General features: G+C 37.6%; 1 pseudogene; it reads right to left on the bottom strand.

Annotated features, from left to right (window-relative positions):
- Positions 1 to 1,016: 1,016 nt before the first annotated feature.
- Positions 1,017 to 1,135, bottom strand: LOC118608433 (annotated as a pseudogene).
- Between the last annotated feature and the right edge of the window lie 12,288 nt (positions 1,136 to 13,423).

The raw sequence follows: 13,423 nt of genomic DNA, 5'->3' as shown, positions 1-13,423 counted from the left end.
AGATGTGACATTGCTCACCCTCCTAGGCTAAGGCTGTGATGCTTTCTCGTTCTGTCTTTGCTATTTGGAACCTGCTCCCCAAGCTGGAGGATTCAGGAATGAACGACTAGGAGCAAGGCAAGGTGCGGCCAGCCCAACCGCCCTGCATTCCAGCTGGGACCCGGACCGTCCGAAAGCCCATCTCAGGCCAGTACGGCTCCGCTGACTCAGCGAGCCCAGGTGAGCCAGGAGAAACTCCCACCAACTCATGGAGTCACGAGCAATGACAATGATCGTGGCGTTAGGCTCCGAGGTTCGGGATGGCGCCGAACGCGGCCTTGGCCTGAGTGGCGGCCTTGGTGTCCTTTAGCTGAACGACAGCAGATTACTCTTTCGGTTCCTGTGTTTAATTTCTCTAAGCTTTATTCTTTGTCTACAAATGTGTGATACAGATACACACCACCTTCTTAGGGTTTTTAGTTGACTAAGTGAGACGGTACGTGTGTGTGTTGCTAACCAGGTCCCACTCTCTGGTCACCGTGGAACACGGCCTGAAGGAAAAGGGGCGCTCAAAGTGACCCTGTGGCATTGGTAAGTTTACTATATCAGACTTAAGTTTTGTTATAAGTGAATAGAAATTACCGTCATGTTCAGAAAAAAAATAGTTTAATATAATGTATTTTTCTTTATCAGAAGTCCAAAGGAAGAATAACTTAGAAGAATGATGTAAATTGTGTTTTTGGCAATTATTTTCCCACTTTGTGCTTCCTGAGTCTGTTGAGTTAGAGTCTTGCCTTTATATTTTTCTTCCTTTTAACCCTGATAAATGTTAGCACATTGGAAATTATACAGATAAATTAATATATTCCCTTTATCTATGTGGCAGAGGGAGAATTTCACAAGGAACCTCTACAAGGAACTTATAACCATGAGTAGTAGCTGTAGTTGTGAGGATTTTATTTTTTGTGACGAGGTAACTCTTGATTGACCTTATAGATTGCAAGGAATTTGTCAGCTTACAATCCCTTATTTTTTTACACCTACAGCACCTGGTCTTCCTAGGTGATCCCCCATCCAAATACTAACTAGGCCTGACCCTGTTTGGCTTCCGAGATCAGACAGGATCAGGCACATTCAGGGTAGCATGGCCATAGACAGTTGTAAGGATTTTAGAAACTGTGATATGTTTAGACTAGAGTGCTCTGGGACCATAAATGTATCATATCACCCTTGTCTTTGAATATCATGTAGGTTCTTCCTTCTCAACCTTTGTTTCTGTGTCAATTTAGCCATTGCTTCATAATTAAGCTGCCCACTCTCCATGTGTATATAACTATCACTTTTTATCTCTGCAGTTTGTAGCTTGGCAGGTCACTTGATATATGCTGGAGTTGGCTAAAGGTGAATCTCCTCCAAGTGTATCTCATTGTGGTCCTGAGACCAAGAGGTGAGCCTGGATATACCTTTCTCATGGTTCCTGTAGAGGCATAAGAGAGTTTATAGAAATATGTATGCTGCCTAAATTTAGAAGTGGCACAATGTTAGTTCTACTTTGGTCTGTTTACTCAGGAAATCATATAGCCAAAGTCAGGGTCAAGGGGTGGGAAAGGAGCCCTACCCAGCACAAAATGTCATACAGGAAAGAGGGAGTATATAGAGCAAGGGATGAATCATGGGGGACATGAATATAATCTGCCATGAGCCTTATTTCCATTATATTAGAAAATAGGTATATTCCCTTTGGTAGTCTGGCTTTATTTTGGTTTAAGTAGTACATGATTTCCAGAATAATTAAAATCACTTTTTAGAAAACAAAATTATCTTGATATTTTAAGTTTCAAATTATAAGCACTAATGCCACATTTATAATTTTAAACATCTATGTACTAAGCAATGCATCCATTATTTCATTTAACACAGTACCCTTTGGAAGCAGTTATTACTACCTTACCCCTGTTGAAGAAAAGAAAAGACACGAGTGGAAAAAGGTTATGTAGTTTGCCAAAAATAGTACCGTTAGTAAGAGGCTGATACAGCCTTGTAAATCATGGCTGGGTCCTTTGAAACACAATGGTCTTTTAAAAGGGTGAACTGTCATTAAGTCAGTGTCTTCTAATTTACTGTTTGGGTACATATATTACATCACATTTTCTTAAATCCCACATTAAACTAAGTATATAAAAATAGAGAGATTTCAGTTTCCTGTTTCAACCTCATTGCTTACTTTCCTTCCTCGCTGCATATGTTACCAGTGTTTTCATGCCGAGGATGACATTATTTGTTGAGGAAAGAATTGCAAACCACTGCAAAGCCATTGAGCACTTCTCATGTGTCCCTATGGTTTCAATCTTATTTAGATGTGTGTGGGGAGCATAGAAGCAGAGCTGTCTATGCCCCCATTATTTCAGGTACATCTGGGAAAATAATGGGCTTTGTGCATGCGAATCCCACATGCAATTTTGAAAAATTATTCCCATGTCCATATTTCACCAGAACTAAAATGAGATGCCCAAGGTACATGTTTATAGTGTTTGACATCTGGTCAGTCCTCGTGCTGCCTCTCACTCCAATAAAATCCTTGGAATGTTTCCAAATGCAGTCACATCAATTCCCAGAATCCTTGTAAAATTTTACTTCTAAGAATACGATCTAAAGATTAAAATGAAAAGTGATATATAAGGAAAACATTATTACAGTTGTGGCTGGAGGCAAGCATTTGTGGCATCTCAAACTAGTCTATTGTTCTAATCACAGTGTAGCCATTTATTTAATTTCTCTTTTTCTGTGAGGAGATACACTCCAACCTATTTATCGATGCTTATGCCAGGCAAGTCACTATGCTAGGCACTAGAAAAATACAATAGGGTGTGATCCTTGACCTTGAGGAACCCGTAGGAGGAGAGACACATTTATGAAGATCTTACAAGGATAACTATGATCAGAGCTATCATGGAGGAATAAAAAGCATTACATTGAAGCATAAAGAAGCAAGATCTGACACAGGGTCATGAGCTAGCTTTTGAAGTCTGAGATTTTGATTGATATAATAGTGGACATGAGTATTCATCAGCAAGAAACAAATGAGACTGTTCCATGCAGAAACGTGGAGGCAAAGAAAACTGGGCACAGGAGCATGGGATAAGGCAAGGGATACAAAGTGACTAAAGGGACAAAGAAAAGAGGTAATTAAATAGGTATGCAGTGGCTGAAGAGTGGGGGAATGAAACACCTTACAAATGAACTTGAACTCTGTCTTCTCTATCAGTTGCCTCAATATTCTTTTCTTAACCAGCTTTATTATGGCATAATTGATGTAAAAAACCCAATAGATAATATTTGAAGAGTTTGGACATATGCACACACCTGTGATACCATCACCACAATTATGCCTTATGTTCATGTGTGTGTGTGTGTGAGGGATGCTTAACATGTGACCTACCCTCTTTAAAATCTGAAAATAACACCATATTTTTCACTCTAGGCACTGTGTTGTGCAACAGATGTCTAGAATTTATTCATCTCGTATAACCAAAACGTGGAGAGTTATTGTTAAATGACTACAACGTTCCACATTATTTTGTTTTGCTCACATATATCTAAAAGTTAAAATAACTGAGCATGCACACTCAATGACGATATATGTATACTTATCGATAAAATGCACACATGAAATACAAATAGTGTGTATCTCATTAGACACGTATAAAAATAAACTTTGTAAATGGGGAGATAACAGGCAAAGGGTCCAAACCTTCAGTTCTAAGATGAATAAGTTTTAGGTATCTGATGTACAGCACAGTGACTATAGCTAATACTGTATAACATACTTGAAATTGGCTAAGACAGTAAATGTTAAGTGTTGTCACCACAATAAAAAGAAATGGCAACAATGCGAGATGATTAACATGTTAATTAGCTTCACTGTGGTAGTCATTTCACAATGTATACATAAATTATCGCATTTTACACTTCAAATATATATATTTTTGATCAATTATACCTCAAGCTTGAAAACAAAGAAATAGACTTTGTGAGCTAAAGAAGAAATAAACCATTCAAAAACCATTAATAGATCAAATTGCTTTTCTTAATGAGAAATTGAGAAATGCGATTAAACAAGCCTCATTATTATTACTGTTTAAATCATTGCTTAATGATCTAATAGAGAAATTTAAAAGACTGCTACAAAGTTCAGTTCTAAAGGTTTGTTTTAAACACTGACACGCACACAAAAATAAGTCCTAGAGGTACATAGATGCATATGAATAAAAACCTAATGGTATACATTTTCTATCCCAAATAACAATTATGCAAATTGTGTTGGTGTTGTTTTGAGAATTAGAAAGTAACTTTTCTCAGTTGAAAATATTACTAATTAGAACTGACATTTTATGTTTAATAAATATATCCTAACATATCTAAAACTCTCGGAATATAAAAGTTTATAAAATTGTGTCTTTAATGTGTACACATGAGTTTTACAAGCAATATATTTATATTGTTTTGACCAAAAGAAAAAAATCACATGTTGATGACAGAATTCCAAACATCCATCTTTGAAATGTTCTTTCATTAGCATTTATTCTTGTCAAAAGGACTTCACTTTTTCACTTGTAATTAAAATGTTAATATGTCACCTTTACTTTGGACATTCAGATAGGCAAGGGAGGGAGGAGTGTCAGTTCGAGCAGTTTGCTGCTTTTGTGCTTAAGTCATCACTACGCTCTACCATCTATGGTTTATTTCCCTTAATATCTTTAAGCCAATGTCCATTTTGTGACAATTATTATATTTTTAGATTATTTTATCTAACTGAGCATAGGTAAAAAGTGATGTGTAACACTGTGGTCAAAGCAAACCAAAAAATAAAGTTTGTGGAACTCCCAGTCTTCCCTCAGGGGACCCTAATGTCCATAAATGGACAGAATAAAGGTGTCTGTCAAGACTAGCATCAGTGAAAATATTAAATATAAATGCTTATTTTTCTTTCTTTAAAAGTAATACTTATATAAATTTTCTAATATTTTTCTACATTACAGCCCTCATGTTAATGGAGAAGGTGTCATTTGCTCCAACAAAGCCCAGAGCCCCACATTTGAAAATGCTCTGTGAAGGTAGGATCAATGAAACCTGCACCCAAGATTTGCCAAGGCAGAGACAGCGTGACCCCTTGAGGAAGTGGCTGCAGTGTTTTGGAAATGACAGCAAAGAAGGACAAATTGCTAAGATTCATCTGAATTGTGAGTTCAGGCTTTTTTAATTTATTAAATGGGTTTTGTATTCCTTAGATAAAATTGGAAAATAATGCATTATAGAAAAAAGGACCTTAAGCCAAGGAAAGTTGGTTGATCTAACTATAAGCAAGAGTTACAACAAAAGTAGGAGAAAACACTTATGTAAAGCCAGTAACAGTAACCAAGCACAGAGATATGATGAAAAATGCTTTCAGTCCCATGAATATCATAATTCCAGTTAACCTATATTTTTTAGCTCTGTTGATCAGAAAAAAGGCAAAGTACCTGTGATCGTATGTGAATCAGAAGGCTGAAATTATGGGGAACCATTGTAGGCCATGCAGATTTGCAAAATGACCCAAGCTGAAAGAGCAGGATGTGTAAAATAATCTTTCGGGAGCGAGGGGATAAGCTTTTGTGGTGTTTAACCAGGTAATCAATCTAGTGATAATTAGATTCTGCCAATGGATAGAGAAAAAAAATGGATGCTCTCTTCCTCTCCTCAAGGTATTCTCATTTTAATGGGGCATACAGACTTGTACAGACAATTACAGCTATTGTGATTGTCACTCACCTCTAACTAGTGGGGAAGTGATTTCAGATAAGTCTTGACATAGGAAGCGATGTGGATCTTAAAAGACAGTGGAAGCCTATACAGTAGAAATGGAGTGGGCAGTGTCCTGGTGATAGAAGGGGGAAGAGGTAATTAAAGACGTGATTGTGTTTAAACCATTGAAAGAACATGGCATGCTCAGCAAATGGCGATAAGTGGTTTGGTTGAAATATAAGTGTATTTGTATAAATAGTATGGACAAATGCGACTAGAAAGATTGGGACTAGACTTTGAAGAGCCTTATAGATAAGACTAAGGAATCAAGACTCTACATTTACTCTGCTGCCTTGTATAGTCTCTTTCTAGGAACAGGTCTTGGTATGACTTACAACAGGTACCTAGTATGTACATTATGACCAATAATGGTCCTTAGCAAATGGCAGATACTGCTTTTAATTGGATTCTGCTTCCTTTATTCATAAGTACTGGCCAAACAGTCTATACAGAACTAAAATTCCATCAGCCTCCTCAGCCATCACTCTTAGATTCTGTCAGCAGTAGGACTTTCTAGATGGACATTCTGGTACCAGCACTTCACTGAGTCTCATCTGGCCTCGATGCCTTCTAAGGAGCAAAGTATAAAGAACAGGCAATGACATTCTTTTCTTCTTTTTACTTCCTAGCAGTGGCAAAGAACCTAAAATTTTGAGTCTTATTTTCGTTACTTGTATAATTGGCGTACATACTGTTTTCAGCACCTATTACATTTCTTTCCAACTCTCAATGATTTCCCTTTGTTTGAGACCTTTGTCATCTTTCCAAGCGGGGAGCTACAGGTAAATTATGAGTTATACCCCTGGCTACAACTGATTATACCAAGTATAAGTAGTTAGCCAGACATATTGTTTGAGAATTTTGAAGTTTGTCTTAACTTTACTTTCAAGTAGGTGGACTAGTAATGTGAAAACTTGGGAGTAGTCTATGATCATGTTTTATGTCTAATGTCTTCAAGAGCCTAAATGATCTGCCTACAGCTAGAATAAAAGATCTAGGTCATCATGTATCTTGTTGGTCCTGTTGGTATAGATGAACCAGGCGTAGCCATAGGAGGAGAAAGAATATTTGGCAAGTCTAATGGACATTTCAATTTCTAGTTTTAGTTTTTGAAAATTAGCTGTATGCCTGCAACTTGAGAGCTGTGATTTCCCCAGTATACTTATATTCAATCTCCCTTTTTGGTTTAATGCCAAGAAGTATCTATTTACAGCATAAAAATACCTTAATGGCACAAGGTATGTTTTTCCCCCCTAGGTACTCAAACTAAATCTTTTTTTTTTAAATGCCAGAGTCCTGTAGCCAAGACACAGGGTTTCACGTTATACTACTAATTTAGAATAGCAATATTTTTCATATACATATTTATTGTTCCTCTAAACACTGATTGTGTGTACCAAAGTCAAATATTATAATTGAATATTCATGGACTCAGTTTTTAAAACAATGGTTTTAGCCAAAGCACTTAAAACAGATTTTATTCATGTTTCGATTAGTTGAATCATTTCTTTCGATTAATAGGAATAATATTCTTTTAGGAGGGAATTCTAGTATATCCATATTTCTGAGACTCGGTGTTCTCAGAAGTTTCTGAAATCAACTTCTGGGCTTGGAATTCTGACTTTAATAGCTTTATGGCAAGGCTAAGAATAGTGCAATCCATAATTTCTATGCTTGGATGACCCTTTAAGAAAGATACTGGCAATATATTATGTTAAATATTTGGCTTCAGCAGAGAAAGAAGCACTTGGATCAAAGTGTGATGTTGTGAAAAGGCTATTCAACGCCATCCGTCTCCTTCAGGACAACTCACAAATTGAGTTAAAATTTTAATAGGCAAAAAAAAAAAAACACAATATTTTGAAGTGTAGAATAAATGTCAAACTGTATTCACTGTTTTGACAAGAAATATAATACTTTATAACTATGTCATCTGAGACCTATCAGATCACTGTTGTAGATCTGGCTCGGTTATGGCAATTTGGTACCCTACCGTGTAGACTTCAGTTGCCCACAGATCTATAAAAGTTGCAATGTCATTCGGCAGCAAGTGAAACTCCTTATGTTGGCCAAAAGAGGGGAGGGAAAAAAACTGAGCTGTGGTCCCTGCTGGAAGGAACAGGCTTTATATTACACACATGTGTAGGTATCCCCCTCCCCAACCTTGATAAATGCAGGTTTGTGGATCACAACTCTTCTTCCTTTCAAGAACACACCACATTTCCAAGTGTCTTATGGAACAATTTACCCTCTTTTTGTTTTATCTCAACTTCTCAAAGAATAAGTTATTTTTTAAATTTTAATTAATTTTTATGATGACACGGGTTAACAAAATTCAGTAAGTTTCAGCTGTACACTTTAGCAGTAAGGCATATATACACACATGCACACACACCGTTTTCACCTCCCATAGTTACATTTCTTTCTGCCACCACATATTTGACCCCCTTTACCTCATCTACCTCCCCCTCCCCTCTGGTAACCACTGGTCTATTGTCCATGTCCATGAGTCTGTTTGTCCTGTTCATTTATTGCTTTTAGGTTTATATCCCATATATAAGTGATACCATGTGATTTTCTACTTTTTTCTGTTTGGCTTATTTTGCTTAGCATTATTATCTCGAGGTCCATCCATGTTGTTGCAAATGGCAGTATTTTATCTATTCTTATGGCTGAGTATATGTACCATAGCTTCTTTAGCCAATCATCTATCATAGGACACTTCGGTTGCTTCCATGTCCTGGCCTTTGTGAATAATGCCACTATGAACATCGGTGTGCAAATATCTTTATGGATATGGGTTTTCAAGTCTTTGGGGTAAATACCCAGTAGTGGGATTGCTGGCTCATATGGTAGATCTATTCTTAGTTTTGTGAGGAACCTCTGTACTGTTTTCCATAGTGGCTGTACCAATTTGAGGTCCCACCAGCAGTGTATGAGGATTCCTTTCTCTCCACATCCTCTCCAACATTTGTTAAAGAATAGGTTATTTTATTTTAATGAAATGTTAAACTTTTAAAGATTCTTTAACAGGATAATCATGCAAAGGTATTGCCTGATTTAACTACTATATTCATTGAAACAGTAGGAGATGTATGAGTGTTTTTTTCTCTAGTAGTTGAGTTAAAGATGGAAAGAATAAGAGAAACGAGAATAGTAACAGGGTGATAGTAATAGTTATATAATCAGCATGTTAGGAAATAACTAGGGTGTGGAGAATGATGGCTAAGCATGTCATAGGACTTAAAGGAAGTCACAGCAGTAGATGGGGTGTGAAGGGTGTTCCAGATAGAATGTCGCAGGATATCTTAGTCTGTTAAGGCTACTACAGAATACCACAGATTAAGTGATGGCTTATTAACAGCAGAAATTCTAGATCACAGTGCCAACATGGTCAGGTTCTGATGAGGGTACTCGTCTGGGTCATAGACTTCTGTCTTCACATGACAGAAAAGGCTAGAGATCTCCTTGAATCCTCTTCTATCAGGCACTAATTCTATTTATAAGGACTGTATCCTCATGGCCTAAGTATGTCGCAAAGTCTCACCTACTGCTACCATCACCTTTAGGGTTAGGATTCGAACATATGAAATTTGCGGGGGGGGGGGACACAGATTCAGACTATAGCATGGGGTATATTGCAGAAGAGCAATTAAGTCCATCTAGATTGTCTTTAAGACTTAAGAAGGAGATAGCTGGTGGGCTGGAGGCTGTTATGCTGCAGCACACAGGGATGGAGCAGGTTACGTACAATGTGGCTCACGTATGCTGCATGCCAGAGTCAAAGTCACACAGACTTCTGTGCATGCTTCTGGAATGTTGGTGTAGTCAGGAATTCTTAGAGGTGTCCCCAGTGCATGTTTCTACTTAGAGACCATGAAGCATCCCAGGGCATCAGCCACCTGTGTCAGTGTATGACACAAATTGAGTTTCCAAAATACAGCAATGGTTAAGCATCTCTTGTTCCTGTCGTGAAAGATGGGGACCCAGTTGATGACTATTGTGTTCTTCCCGGGATTCAAAATATGCCTGGGCACATATGGAAGGCTGGTGAGGCAAGGCCACTAGCTCTAGTTGTAGGATGGACTGAGGTACCTACTGGGGGAAAAAAATCTCAGGGGGAAGAGGATGTCAGGCCCACAAGATTTTACTTCAGTTTTTCTTAGTCACCAAAGAGGGATGCTTCCAAGAAGTTTAGTCTTTATTTGTCATGACCCAGCTTTACATGTTTTACATGGCTAATTTGGGAACATGTTACAGGGCTAGGTCTAACTGCTGTGAGTAGTTGTGACTCAGGATAGAGAGAGAAAGCATTCTCTCTAGGCAGGTTACCAACCATGAGGCAGAGGAAGGAACAGGAATCACTTCTCTGATATGATAGATCAAATCATAACCTTAGAAAGCTTAATAATGCCCTAATGTTTTGAAGCAGTGTCTGAAACATCTATGTTTAAGTTTGTATAGTTAAACCATTACTGTATGTCATGGTATTTCAGATGAGGGTCTGTGGAGTTATGGTCCAGAGACATACGCTTGGTGGGGGCCTAGAAGTTTCCTGAAAGACCTCATGTTTTCCCCTTTTAATGACCTATAAAAAATAATTAAATCACATTCTGGATCAAGTACTCTGGACCTGAGCCCTCTCCTGCAATTCTATTAACTGTATGATATTTTAATTATGGACTAATGGTAAAGGAGCCATAGATTAAGTATTCAAATAACGTAAATTACTGTCATGTAGTTGGAATGGAGAAAGGTAGTAAAAAAAATTGAGGTGCCACAAAATACAAAGTGGTACATGTTGACTACTCAGAATGATCCACTTGGGAGTCATGACCACATTCATGTTGTGAGGAGTGATCTGAGTGTTGGAGAGCATCATCCTTTGTATGAAATTAATATTGACTTTGCATTGGCATTGTGAATAAGGTTCAATCTGTAATTGTTTCAGTTTTGTAGGTATATAAGAGCTGTGAGGATGACAAGTTTATTCTTGGCTTTTTGTTGGCTAAATATGCAAGATCAGAAAGCTGTCAAATCTGGGGTCAGAGGAAATGTTTTCCTTACAGTGAGGTGCAGATATTCAAGTTGAGGGAACAGCAAACACTACTCTTCTAAGGAATGCACAGTTTTAACTTTTAAGTATTTCAGAACCACCTATGGTAGGGGACCCTGCCTGGTGTCACGAGGTAAATGTTATGTCACCTGATTCTGCAGTTATGAAGAAACAACTGTAAGAGAGATGCATGAACAATGCTAACTCTTTTAATTAGGGTGAACTGAAGAATTTCTATTAGACAAACTTAACGTTTTAAAATTTTCTCTTTGAATCGTATTCAGTTATAACAATATAACAAACATCAATGAGGCTTTGTACAACATGCTGTCAAATTTAGTAGGTAGAGGCATTACTATTTATGACAAACATGAGGCTCAAAGGTATGATGTTTAGTTATAAGCTTTCTGATACTAGTCCATTCATCAGACCAGCTCCTTATGATCATATTCTTCCTTCTAGCCAAAAATTCATTTAGCAGCTGCAAGTGGAACTTGGTCCAGGGTTTTTTACATATAGCAAAGAATCTATATTAGAGTTTTTCTAGGTTCTCAAATGGGTTCACAATGATCCTGCCATTTTTCTTGCCTTTCATGATTACTAGCACATGCTTCTAATACTATAAGGGCATTGAAAATATGGCCCTTCTGACTTTAAGCAGGCAGATTTATAGTAGAGCATTTTAGTTGTCACAAAGAAAATTGCCATAATAAAACATCTGCGATATGGAGAATTCACGTTAAAATCATTTACTCAAACGAATCATCCTTCTCAAAGACATAACAGCTCTGCCTTCTTCTGTGTCTAGGGACCTTTTAAAAATAGGACTTCCTTGAGTAACAGAAGTTCATAAAGATGGTCCAACAAGTTTTGTAACATTCTTACCTTTTGGTCCTTATCCCTTGACTGAAATAATTTATGTAACAATGTCAACAGATCTGACAGAAATTGCAATCAAACTTTTGCCTAAGATTGTCAACTTTTATTAAAGTGAACTCACAGTTCAATGAGATGGAAGGAAAGGCAAATACATTCTTGAGGCGACAAGGTTAAAAGAATAAAGAGAATACACCAGGTGTTCAAACATTTACAGAACATCACCCTTGATCTTAGGCCTGTTTTAGTTTAGTGCATTAAAATCCTAAAGCAAAAATAACCAAACTTGGGATGTTTCAGCAGTTAAAGATTTTATTTGTATGACTTGCATGAAGGATGAAATGTTATTCTTCATAATATAAAATACATATGGCATGTTATAAATATTTTGAGGCAAATAAAATTGAAACGAGTAGAGGCTTGTAATATCACAGTGCCCTACATTTAAAAAGGAAATGCTTTAAACATATTGCATCAATTTTTAATATATTCCCATTTAAGTGGAATCGGTGCAGGAACAGTATTAATTAAAATGATGTTTTAAAAGGGAAACCATAAAAGACAGGTTTTCCAAAATTAAACACTTTCAAAAATATCTGACATCATTTACTGAAATTATAAATCATGTAGGAAAAGGAACAAACCAGGTTACTAATTTCAGTCATTTTAGTGAACTTGTAAATTAGAAGTGAGCCATAGCACTTGAAGTACATCACTTTGTGGAACCTTCTGCAAAGTGAGTAGGACCATAGCACCATAAGGTAATTTTCACCTCTCCATTACAGGGAGGGGAGGTTACATTCCTGCAGAAAGTGTGAGAATGCTTAATTGATGCAACCTCTTGGAGGGCAATTTGGAAATGCTTGGCAGTGTGGTAAAAAATGGATGGGTGCTCACTCTTGTACTACTTGATCTGGTGCTTTAAGCATCTGGAGATAATTTCACCCCTTTAAAGTAACAATATATTCCAAGGTTTAAAAACTGTTTGGGTGAGCTTTAAGTGGTCAAACTGTCCAGGTTAATTCTACTTCCTATTCTTCCCATTTCTCCAGATGGCATCAGGGGAAGGCGGCTTGGCTCTGTGGCCACCTACTGCCCTCTGTTCTTCCTTCGTCTACTATCGAATTAATATAACTTAGTGTTTTGTGGTAGTAGAGAAATGTACAGGGATTTCAAGGACAATAAGTCACTTCTTGCTTATGGGTTTTCCCATCCTTGTCAATGTGGTGTATCCTGTGTCTAGACTTCTGCTTAGGAACATGCATCCTGACTTAGACACTTTTTGCTCTCTCTGCGTGGGCTCCTCTGGACTTCTTTCAGATCTGGTAAAAACTGTGGGAAAATGGAGCAGACCTTCTCATACCCCCTCACACAGCTTTTATTAAATACATGAAACTGCCATTTCTCCCCTATTACAGCCACACATTTTTTTCCCAGAGTTCCATAGGGGAGATATTCAGACACCCTCTGTTTTAGCCAGCCCCACCCCCTCTATTGACCTCGCCCTTTCCATTTGAACACAGGGCCAGAGTTTAGGAGATGGGGCACCCAACAGTATTTCAGTAATGCCCACAGTATGATCAACATAGCTTCATTCTTGTGTTCCTTTTAGCATTGGGAAGTTTTGTCTCATTCCCATCCCACAGGAACTTACCTTAGATGATATTTTCT

Source organism: Rousettus aegyptiacus, unplaced genomic scaffold (genome assembly GCF_014176215.1).
Source record: "Rousettus aegyptiacus isolate mRouAeg1 unplaced genomic scaffold, mRouAeg1.p scaffold_m13_p_9, whole genome shotgun sequence".
NCBI classification, from domain to species: domain Eukaryota; kingdom Metazoa; phylum Chordata; class Mammalia; order Chiroptera; family Pteropodidae; genus Rousettus; species Rousettus aegyptiacus.
This window is presented reverse-complemented; position numbering and strand designations above follow the sequence as displayed.